Raw genomic sequence first — 10,925 nt, 5'->3', positions numbered from 1 at the left:
TTCTCTAGTGTTTGTCTTCCTCTGGGGGCTATTCTTTAGAATGTGTGATTGTCCATGGACCCCGCCCCCCCAAAAAAAACTTCATCCGAGGCTGGAGCCATTGTTGTAGAGCAAGCCCTGAGTAAGATCGGCCCAATCAGCCCTACCACAGAGATCTGAAACTTTTATTTTCTCTCTCTTCTGAGCCTCAGGCAGCCACCCCTGTTAGGAGAGGAAGTGTCTGACACACACAAATCTCTGGGTCTCCTCACTTTCAAATTGATCCGTAGGCCCAGAAAGCAGTGGTGCTGTGTTTACATCCCTTTGGGCATCACATTCTCAACATGTGATCTGCAGCAACTGGTAGTAAGAGGCTTACTGCCTCTCATACTGGAGGGAAGGTAGCCATCATGACTACGTTTAAAAAGATACTGAGAAGCTACAAAACTGACAATGCAAAGGAGTGGTTCCATGGATACAAGCAGGTTCCAGGTTCACCTGATTGCTGGGAAGATAAAGAGATGTGTGTGTGATTGTTGATTACTTTGTGCCTTGTTGGGAATATGTTACCTCCACAGGCCTTGTGATAAAACAGAGCTGGAGAAAAGACTGGAAAGAATTCACTTCTTTAAAGTTCCAGTTGACTAACAATGAGGGTGCGGTTGGACTGGAAGAGGCATCTGGCTGGCTGCCACAGAAGTCCTAAAAATGATTGCATCCACAATCAAAAAGGAGCTTTGTGTTCCAATTTTAAAAAACAGGATTTTGGGGACAGCATGCACTCTCTGTTTCCATAATATCCCACCACTCCTTCCCAGCTAGAATTCTCAGGCACCTTTCCTTCTCCTATAAATTTTCCCAAGCCAGCTTCTTCTTCCACAGCTCACCTGGTGGTTTGTTTCAAGTGCTCCTTGGCTTTTGATCGCGCTGGCATTATGAAGGCTTTCCTGAGTATGTGCTTTCTCTTTGTCCTAGTTTCTTCTGGTGAGTAGGAATGTTTCTCTTAATCATATCTGGATGGGTGTTAGCAGGGGTCAGAATGGAAAGACTGAAATAGGTTTTTGGAAGAGAAAAGGAGCTGAAAATATGGATAAGAATAGGAGGATCTGAGAATCTGGACTCTAAATTTTGGAGAGGGGAGAAGACCAGCAAACTTCAGTTACATGTTCTAAGTTACAGACCTCATTTTGAAGTCTGGAAAGGAGCACTGCTTTTATGTTTATTTTCTTTTGACTGGGAGCTTGGTTGAGTTGAATGGGTTAGAGGTGGATTAAAGGAGCCAAGCGAACATGGTTCTGAGTGTTAAAAAGAGTGAAGACTATGGTTCATTCACAAGGATTTGTGAATGACCCATAGAATCTCAACTCAGTTTCAGCCGTAAGGAATCAGTGGCCCAGCAGAATAAAGGGACTGCTCCAAATTGCAAACAACTGAACTCAACCACAAGGCAGTGAGTCATTATTTCTTGTCATTCAGAGTAAAACAAGTGTAAATAGAAGAGTGGAGTATTAGGAGTTTAGAATGGGGCACAAATGTGTCCAACATGCATCATGGACATGCACCTCATACATACCTCACATTCAGATGGTGTAGCAAATTTTGTAAAGGTGACTATTACTCTAGTAGAGGGTATGTCTGTTACTTGAGGTCAGCTCAACAATGGGACTCCCAGATTCTTTCATATTTTTTCTTCCTGAAGCAGTGATTGGTGACACCAAATGGAGAAATGGGGAGTGGGTGGAATAAAACACAGGGATCTCAGGTGCTGCTTGACTTCAAGGTAAACAGTTGCGCTTCCTGTGCTGTTCTGGCTACCCTGTTTGGGATTGATACACTGTTCATGAAGACCTCATGCAGCCTGTAACAGGTTGCCTACCTGCCATCCCTGTGTTGGCAACTAGCAGTGTTTGGGAAGGAAGGTAGATGGGGAAGCATCTCCTGCTGCACCTTTCTTCCCATAACCTCCAGGCCCTCCCCATCTAGCCAACAGCTATTTTTGGGCTGTTGGCACACTTACCAGCACCAATAATGTGGCTGTGTATGGAAGTGTGTGATAGTACTTATGAAATCCTATCTAAAATGTCACTGCTCAAATGGTTGGTGATGGCAAGAACTGAGAACAACACTGGGACTATGAGAGGGAGGTTTGAATCTTCCTATCGCCATGTGTTGAGGTGCAGGGAAATGTGTGTGCATGGGAATAAGGCTGTGCATCTGTCTGTGTCTGTGTATATTTGTGTGTGAGAGAGATAGACGAGATGGTGTGTGTGTGTGTGTGTGTGTGTGTGTGTGTGTGTGTGTGCGTGTGTGTGTGTACACATGTGGAATCTTGAGATATGTAAGATTCCTCGTGTCTGTTAATAGTGGTTTGCATCCAAGAGCTGAGATCAAGGTCAGATTTCTCTCTGTGAATGTATGTAGATGTCATTTCTCAAGGAATGAGAAACCCATGGCACTGATTGTTTCCTACTCTTTCCTCCTAGATGTATGGCATCAATGTTACTGGCATATTTACCGTGGAAGGGGAGTGTCAGAGTTCTGTAGTATTGGAGAGGATATCTGCATTTCAAATTTTACTCGATTTAATTTAGGTGAGTGTAAAGCCTCTTAGTCCAATAAAGCTGAGTGTGTGGGTCCTGTATTATCAGGGGATTATAATAATAATAATAATAATAGATGATGTGCATGTATGAATGCAAAATGACCACAGACTGTGCTCTTGTCAAAATGTCAAGAAGTGCAACAATCCGGTGACAGCTCACATCTTCAAACTCTGACAGATACATTCTAAAATCAAATGAAGCCATAAGAGATCTATTTTTAAAAGAACAAACATTTATCTATCATCCATCCCCACAAAGGCTTACTTGCAAAACATTTTTCATTTTGTGAGAGCCAGATTGAGGCGAGATCAATGGAATGAAAAGAGTAGAGGGAAAAGGAAAGAACAGGAAATAATACAACCTGCTGGGGCTCTTCAGGAAGTAGGAACAATACTGTATATAGAGAGGACAAACCAACTCTATTTTCTGTATTTTAGCAATAAATATTGTAACAATGTTGTAACAACAAACAATATTGTAGTGTAACCATAAAACAGGAATTTAATGTTTCTGGGGCATCTTGATTTGAATGAATTAACTCTATCATGCCATAGTTTGAAAATTGGACTAGAGAGTCCATAGCCACAGGGCCCCATCCTTTTCCCCCATGAATCACTTGCCTGTTTTAAGCAAAGAGTGTAATATGCTAGGTGATTCTAAATTGTATTTCTATTACATCCACAAACTCCTTTAGTATCATTGGGTGCAGCTCATCGGGCGCTGGAGATTGGAATTGACTTAAAATATCTAGTTGTTCCCTTACCACCTCTTTTCCTTTCTTGGGCTCCAGCTCCCTCCTTACATTCTTTATTATGTTATCAGCAGGTTAGGCACTTTTCTTTTGGGTAAAGATGTTGTCACTCAGCAGCATTTATCTGACTTCTCTGTTGCATCAATATGTATACAGTGGTACCTCGGGTTACATACTCTTCAGGTTACATACGCTTCAGGTTACAGACTATGCTAACAAATAAATAGTACCTTGGGTTAAGAACTTTGCTTCAGGATGAGAACAGAAATTGTGCTCCAGTGGCATGGCAGCAGCAGGAGGCCCCATTAGCTAAAGTGGTGCTTCAGGTTAAGAACAGTTTCAGGTTAAGAATGGACCTCCGGAATGAATTAAGTACTTAACCCGAGGTAACACTGTATTAGGAAGCATCATATAAATTTCAATCATTAGGGGGCTGATTTGAAAAATTTTGGTTTTGAATTATACCTATTTCTTTCTTTGTCCCTCTCACAGATGATACGATAATAAATACAGATATGAGGGGATGCACTTCAAATTGTACGCCAGGGGATTACAGCTTTACTACACTAGAAGATATATATTTCCGACGTAGAATACACTGCTGCAAGGGTAATAACTGCAATAACCAATCCGCACCTGGTAAATATCTGCATGCTTTTGAAACTACATACCCTGAGAATGAAGGTCATTTTGGTTTCAGGTTTCATCCTTGGGTACCCATAGAATAGACTAATGCTACTGTTCTAGACCAAGATTCTTCTCCTAGTTTGCATGGGAGATGGCTAGAATCACCCTCACCACCTGTTTCTCAAAGAGAAAACAGGTAGCCTATGTTAACTGTTGATTGATCAACAGCTTCAGATGACCCCTGAGAATGTGGAGAAAACACCCTGGATAAATTGGGGGATTTGAGAGAGAGAAAGAGAGAGAGAAGAACACATGTCCTCCTTGTTTCGGATGAGGCGACGCCCCTCGGAGTCCTTTAACGAACTGCCCGTCAAGATTTGGGGGAGGTGATGGCGTTCCTCCCCCCCCGACTTCATTTGCATAACAATACCCCTGCCAATGCCTAACTGCCAAAACCAAGGAGTTGTGACGTTTTGCTATGAGGTAGGCGAAAAAACCAAGTGGCTTCAAAATACAGCCAATTAGCCAAATGGAAAAACTCCTACCAGGCCCCTTACGGCGATCAGCCGAAGCCCATAGCAAAGTCCGAGTGCAAACCTAGAGGGTGGGTGGGTGGGAAACCGCAGCTGCTGTAGGAAAGAAAAGGGGCGAGCCAGGGCTGCCCCGACCTTAAGAGCACCTGGTAAGCCCGTCCCTAGCGCCAGCCGATTGGCTGGCGCCGAGGGCAATGAATATTAATGAGACAGGGAAATCCCTGAGTCCCGCGGAGCTGACGCCAGCCCCGCAAGATTGTAGATGGGGGAGTGAGCCTGCAACCCCCCCCCCCTCTTTAGGTCAGGAGTGGCTTTCCAAAAATAGAGTTTATAAATGGCAAGTCAACAAATTCTCTCTGATGCCTCTTAATGACCTGATATCTGCATATGTCTGTATAAAATGCTGTATTGTGGGGCATGCTTCCCGACTCTATGTTATGTGAGAATTATCTGAATTCCTCCAAGATCAAAATGACCCCCTCCAGCTCCTCCGGGCCCTAGAAGAGCTGGCAGGGATCCAGTGCTCTCCGTCCTACTGTCCATAATTTCTGTCCACTGGCGCCAGGATGCAGTGTTATATGGTTCCGGCGGCTGCTCCCACTCAACAATCATAGAATCATAGAATCATAGAATCAGATCTCTGTGGCAGGGCTTATAGGGCCGATCTTACTCAGGGCTTGCTCTACAACAATGGCTCCAGCCTCGGAAGGTTTTTTTTTGGGGGGGGAGGGTGTGTCCAGGGATAATCATACACTCTAAAGAATAGCCCCCAGAGGAAGACAAACACCAGAGAACCATGTGGAAGAGCAACTGAAAAGAGGTTGAACAACACAACCCGAAGCTACACAAGAGAAACACCCTACACAATAGGAATGAGCCAGTTTTCTGATTTGACTGACAAAGTGTTTAAGCGGGAAATGCTTAAGTTCAGCCCTAAGTGGGGCCATCACTTAATACTGTTCCTGGAACTTAATACTGTTCCTGGCCATCACTTAATATTGTTCCTACAGGGGGTTGTCTCCTGCAATGGGCAATATTCCACCTCTGTAGGGGCACCCAAATTCCACATCTAGCCCTGTAGGGACCTTCAAAATGGAGGTGCTGCAATGGGCTTTATGTGGTTGCATCTTTGGATGAACTGATTGGACAATTGTGAGTCATGCAGCTGGGGAGTGTATGTTCGTGTGTTTGTTTGAATTGAACAGTGTTTAGTTTGTTAATGTTTGTTAATATTGTTTTGTGGATTATGAGTGCTGTAGTGTTTTGTGAATCTTATAATATGACCTTTGTTCTGGTTGTGCTGTTTCATGGTTTTTTTTAGTTGTTTTGTTAATAGTGTTTTAGAGAAGATTATTGCTTTTGTTATGTTTTCTAATTGTTTTACTGATCATTGTCAATTATTTTAACTGATTAATGCTCTAATTGTGATGTTCTGATAGGTTAATGTTCTTTATTGTTTGTTTGTAAGCCTCTGTGTGACTCATGTGAGTGAAAAGCAGCATATAAATAGAATAAATGAAATGAAATGAAATGAAATGTAGTTCAAAGCGTGGCTAGGCAGCCCTCAAGTTGCTGCATCTTCTCTTCCAGCACAGCAACCATTTTGCACTTGCACTTTGGCTGATGCAATAGGATGCTATTTAGAATCATAGAATCATAGAATCATAGAGTTGGAAGAGACCACAAGGGCCATCGTGTCCAACCCCCTGCCAAGCAGGAAACACCATCAGAGCACTCCTGACATATGGTTGTCAAGCCTCTGCTTAAAGACCTCCAAAGAAGGAGACTCCACCACACTCCTTGGCAGCAAATTCCACTGTCGAACAGCTCTTACTGTCAGGAAGTTCTTCCTAATGTTTAGGTGGAATCTTCTTTCTTGTAGTTTGGATCCATTGCTCCATGTCCGCTTCTCTGGAGCAGCAGAAAAACAACCTTTCTCCCTCCTCTATGTGACATCCTTTTATATATTTGAACATGGCTATCATATCACCCCTTAACCTCCTCTTCTCCAGGCTAAACATGCCCAGCTCCCTTAGCCGTTCCTCATAAGGCATCGTTTCCAGGCCTTTGACCATTTTGGTTGCCCTCCTCTGGACACGTTCCAGTTTGTCAGTGTCCTTCTTGAATTGTGGTGCCCAGAACTGGACACAGTACTCCAGGTGAGGTCTGACAGCCCCACATAGTGTGCTGCCCCACATAGTGTGCTGCAGTAGTCCAAGTGGGAGATAACCAGAGCATGCACCCCTCTGGCAGGAGAGTGTACAGGCAGACAGGGTCTCAGCCTGCCTAACAAATGGATCTGGTAAACAGCTGCCCTGGACACAGAATTAACTTGTTCCTCCATGGACAGCTGTGAGTCCAGAATGAGGTGCAGGCTGTGCACCTGGTCCTTCAGGGGCATGGTTACTCCATTTAGGACCATTCAACTCAGATGCAACTATTAAACATAACACTTATTTATCAACAGCATGAAAGAGAAGAGAGAAAGAGAGTGAGAGAAAATAAGTGCAAAAGTAGTTCCTAATCTCTCTCCCCAAATGACAGACCATCTTCAGTTATCTTCATTTTCTCACCTAGCCTTACAACCTGGTAAATTTCAACTTCCCACAAGAATCTTGCCAAGATATTGATGCCAAGAGGTTTCTTTGTCACCTCCTGCAGTAAGTCCTCCCCTCAAGAGTGAAATTCACCCATAGTGTGGGTAGAGTCTCTCCAGTCTATCTCAGGACAGCAGCAACTAAAATTGCTCCCTTTTCTTCATAAGCTGGTTGTCAGACTCTTCAACTGCATTGAATGCACACTTGATTCTAGAAGCAGAATGTGATGGAAACACTGCCAGCTTCTCATAGGATTAGATAACTGAAGCCTAGGAATTAAAATAGAGACATCTGGTCTGGATTCAGGTGTTGATTCTAATGGTTGCTTTTGGCAGCGTCGGATCCGCCCTACAACGGTTTGGTGTGCCCAGGCTGTGTTTCTTCCAGCTTTGAAGATTGTCAGGACTCAGAGACTGTCAGGTGTAGAGGAGAAGAGAATCTGTGCATAGAGTTTGTGATGGCTTATTGTAAGTACTCTGGTTAACCATTGAGTCAGAGGTGGGAGGTGGACGCAGTTTGCTAGGGTGTGTGTGGGGATGCTCTCTCATTCAGTCTGTGGCTTCCTGCCAGAAAATACATAGTATGTGTATGGGAAGGGGAGTTTTCTTTCCCCAAATAATATTAGCGTTCCAATAGGCTTTGCTTTGTATATAATGTGAGTGGGTGGCGCTGTGGTCTAAACCACTGAGCCTCTTGGGCTTGCCGATCGGTAGGACAGTGGTTGGAATCCGCGTGATGGGGTGAACTCCCGTTGCTCGGTCAAAGCTCCTGCCAACCTAGCAGTTCAAAAGCACTCCGGTGCGAGTAGGTAAATACTGCTGCAGTGGGAAGGTAAATGGTGTTGCTGTGTGCTCTGGCTTCCATCATGGTGTCCTGTTGCACCAGAAGCAGTTTAGTCATGCTGGCCTCATGACCCAGAAAGCTGTCTGTGGACAAATGCCAGCTCCCTCAGCCTGAAAGCGAGATAAGCGCCACAACCCCACAGTTGCCTTTTACTGGACTGAACCATCCAGGGGTCCTTGACCATCTTTACTTTTATGGATGAGACCAGGTGTTGGCAAGATTTACCTTGCCTGGGCTGGATCTGTCCCATGGAACCCCTCCGTGGGTTGGATAGCGAGTGCGCTTGAGGGTGCCCTCCTGCAATCTCTGGCATTTGCCTGAGTCTGCACATGCACAGACATGATTTCCAGCATCCTCGCAAGTCTGCGCATGTGAAGACACAATTCTGGCATCTGCGTGCGTGATTTCCAACGCCGCGGAAGTGAGTTCCTGTGCTGTTACGTGACGTGCCACAGTGCGGCGCAGGAACTCACCAAGCGGTTCAGTTCTGGGGCGGTTCATGGCCAGTTAAACGGCTTCTGTGTCCCATGGGGCGCCTGGATGAGACTATGTGCTTCTGCCTCTGGTGTGTACATGTATATGAGAAAGAGACAAATAATCTGTTTGTTAAATTACAAACACCCACCCACCCACCCACCCACACAGAGAGAAATATAAAGAGCCTTAAAAAAAAAACTTAAAGCAGCCATGGATTTTGAATTCCATATCCATGTGGGTTGGGCCCCTGCTACATAAGAACAAAGTTGACTTTTATTTATTTATTTAAACATCAGTATGATATTAGGATGTGATTTTAACATGTTTCTATATGCACAATACAGTTTATAATGATTTAAATGTTCCCATTCTCTGTCTGCTGCACCCTGTGACCTTGGTACTATCCCAAGGATTTGTATGACTATGCTTTTTTCTCTTTATTAGATGGCTTTAATCGTTCTGATATGGCTTTCAAAGGCTGTGCAACACGGGATTTTTGCACACTGGCAAGGACACCAATAGCTTATGATTACATTTTTGACAAAATCAATCAAGCACAATGCTGTCATACTGCAGCACCACCAACCTTGAAGAGTAAAGAAGTCCAACCTTGATGAGTAATTAGAAGATAGCAAAGTCTTCCCCTTTGACATCCATGATTTGCAGCCGCATTGGGGGAGGAAGTTGCTTACCTGATATTGGGAGTGCAGAGAAAGTGGGGTTCACAGGTCTGCAGAGTCCCCTATTTGGCATTAGTGTAGGGTGAATGGGATGCAGGGATAGATAAGCTAAAGTAGAAAAGTGGGGCTTGGGTACTCTTCCTCATGATATTATAGTGTATGCTTAAACTTCTCTTGATCATGGTCACAATAAAATGGTATGGCAAATAAAACTGTGTTCTGTGTCTGTATTGGTCAAATAAAGAATAAGCTCTTTTTCTCATGTTGAAGCCCTTTGGACCTCTCATGGAGGGGACACATGAAGAATTTGCCAAATAAAGGGTCTTTGGTGGTGTTGGGGATGGTGGGGAAGGGCAGTCTTTGCAGAGGGAAGAAATGGGTATGGTTACAAAAGTCAGGTGGCAAGAGCCCAGGGCGTTCCAGGCACTCACACAAGGTTTGTGCTCCTTTGGATAACTGAGACATATCAGAGAATGTTGTGGCTTTAAGAAATATGGTTTATTCGCCTATTTAGACCTTCAGGTGAAGCATGGGCCTTTTAAGAGGGGATTGTACCCCACAGCAGTGTGGGCGGCCTTCTAGCAGCCTGCCCATGGAGGTGTGAGATTTTGAGCAGCTTCGGCCCATCTGAAGCTGATATAGGCTCGTCTTATCTTGAGCACAAGCAGAGCATCATCACACAGCAGAAGGATAAGCAGGTAATGTGCCACATGCTGACTTTATTTACAAGCTATGCTGAGAGCATACAAACATGTATCCTGCCTCTGTAAGAGCAGAGAAGCAACTACCCCTCCCGACACAAAGAAAGCCGAGAGAACACTGAAAAACAGGAAACCAGTGTACGTCACATCCAGTCTCCCATTCCTGTGGGAACCCAACAGTAACTTTGACTGTGGAATGTAAACAATTGTCTTGTGACAAGCATTTTGCTGCTCAGTGAGGGAAACAGAAACCAACATCCTCCCCCTTTCTGTGAACATCACTGGGCAGCATGTTCGTACAGTATCAGTACAAACCCAACTTCTGCACATAGGTACAGTGTTGATCCCTTGATACAACCTTGGACAATACATCAGCAGGAATTTCATTACCTGGCATATAGGACACTGTTACGAGTCCCTTCTGAACACATTCCCTAGCATGTTGCAGTTTCAACTGCAAGTGCTTCGTGCTTTGCTTACAACCTTCAGAATTCAGCAAAGCCAAACATGCTTTGTTGTCCTGATAAACCTGGATTGGACATTTGACAGGAATTTTCATGTCTTTGCACAATTATAACAACCATTCACAATCCTTCAGTGAATAAGACAGTGCATTCAATTCAGCTTCACAAGTACTTAAGCTAACTGTTGTTTGCTTCTTGCATGACCAATCAAATAGACCCTGATTGTACATGTAGCAAACTCCAGACAGGCTTTTCCTGTCTGGAGTGTCACTTCCAAAACTTTCATCTGCAAATATCTCAAGACCACCAGACTTCTGATTGTTAAATCTCAGTCTGTAATGAATAGTGCCTTTCAAATGGCGTGCTATGCGTTACAGAGCTTTCCAATCCTTAACAGTAGGATTGTTGACTTGTCTGCTTAGCAAATTACAGCTAACAGCAATGTCAGGTCTTGAACATCTGGCAATGAAGTTTAGTTTGCCTAGCACACTTCTGTACAGTGTAGTGTCAGAAAATGCTTCTTCAGTGTCATCTACCTGATAACCTGTTGTCAGTGGTGTGTCTACAGGGTTAGCATCCATCAGGTTTAGTTTGCTTAACACGTCAGCAATTTTCTGTGACTGGTGTACTAGAATGTTACCATCTTGATCTCTCTCTATTTCCAGAAATA

The 10,925-nt window shown here is 44.1% G+C and overlaps 1 long non-coding RNA gene across 1 annotated transcript; it reads left to right on the top strand.

The window, feature by feature from the left end:
* Nucleotides 1-700: 700 nt before the first annotated feature.
* On the top strand, nucleotides 701-9,183 carry LOC310712548. The gene is made up of 5 exons (XR_014528926.1): nucleotides 701-963; nucleotides 2,463-2,570; nucleotides 3,826-3,972; nucleotides 7,426-7,557; nucleotides 8,855-9,183. It is a non-coding gene; the product is annotated as an uncharacterized lncRNA (long non-coding RNA).
* Nucleotides 9,184-10,925: the final 1,742 nt, after the last annotated feature.

Source organism: Podarcis liolepis, assembly GCF_965112155.1.
Source record: "Podarcis liolepis genome assembly, chromosome: 7".
NCBI classification, from domain to species: Eukaryota; Metazoa; Chordata; class Lepidosauria; order Squamata; family Lacertidae; genus Podarcis; species Podarcis liolepis.
The sequence above is the reverse complement of the archived record's forward strand: the minus strand, read 5'-3'. Positions and strand labels throughout refer to the sequence as shown.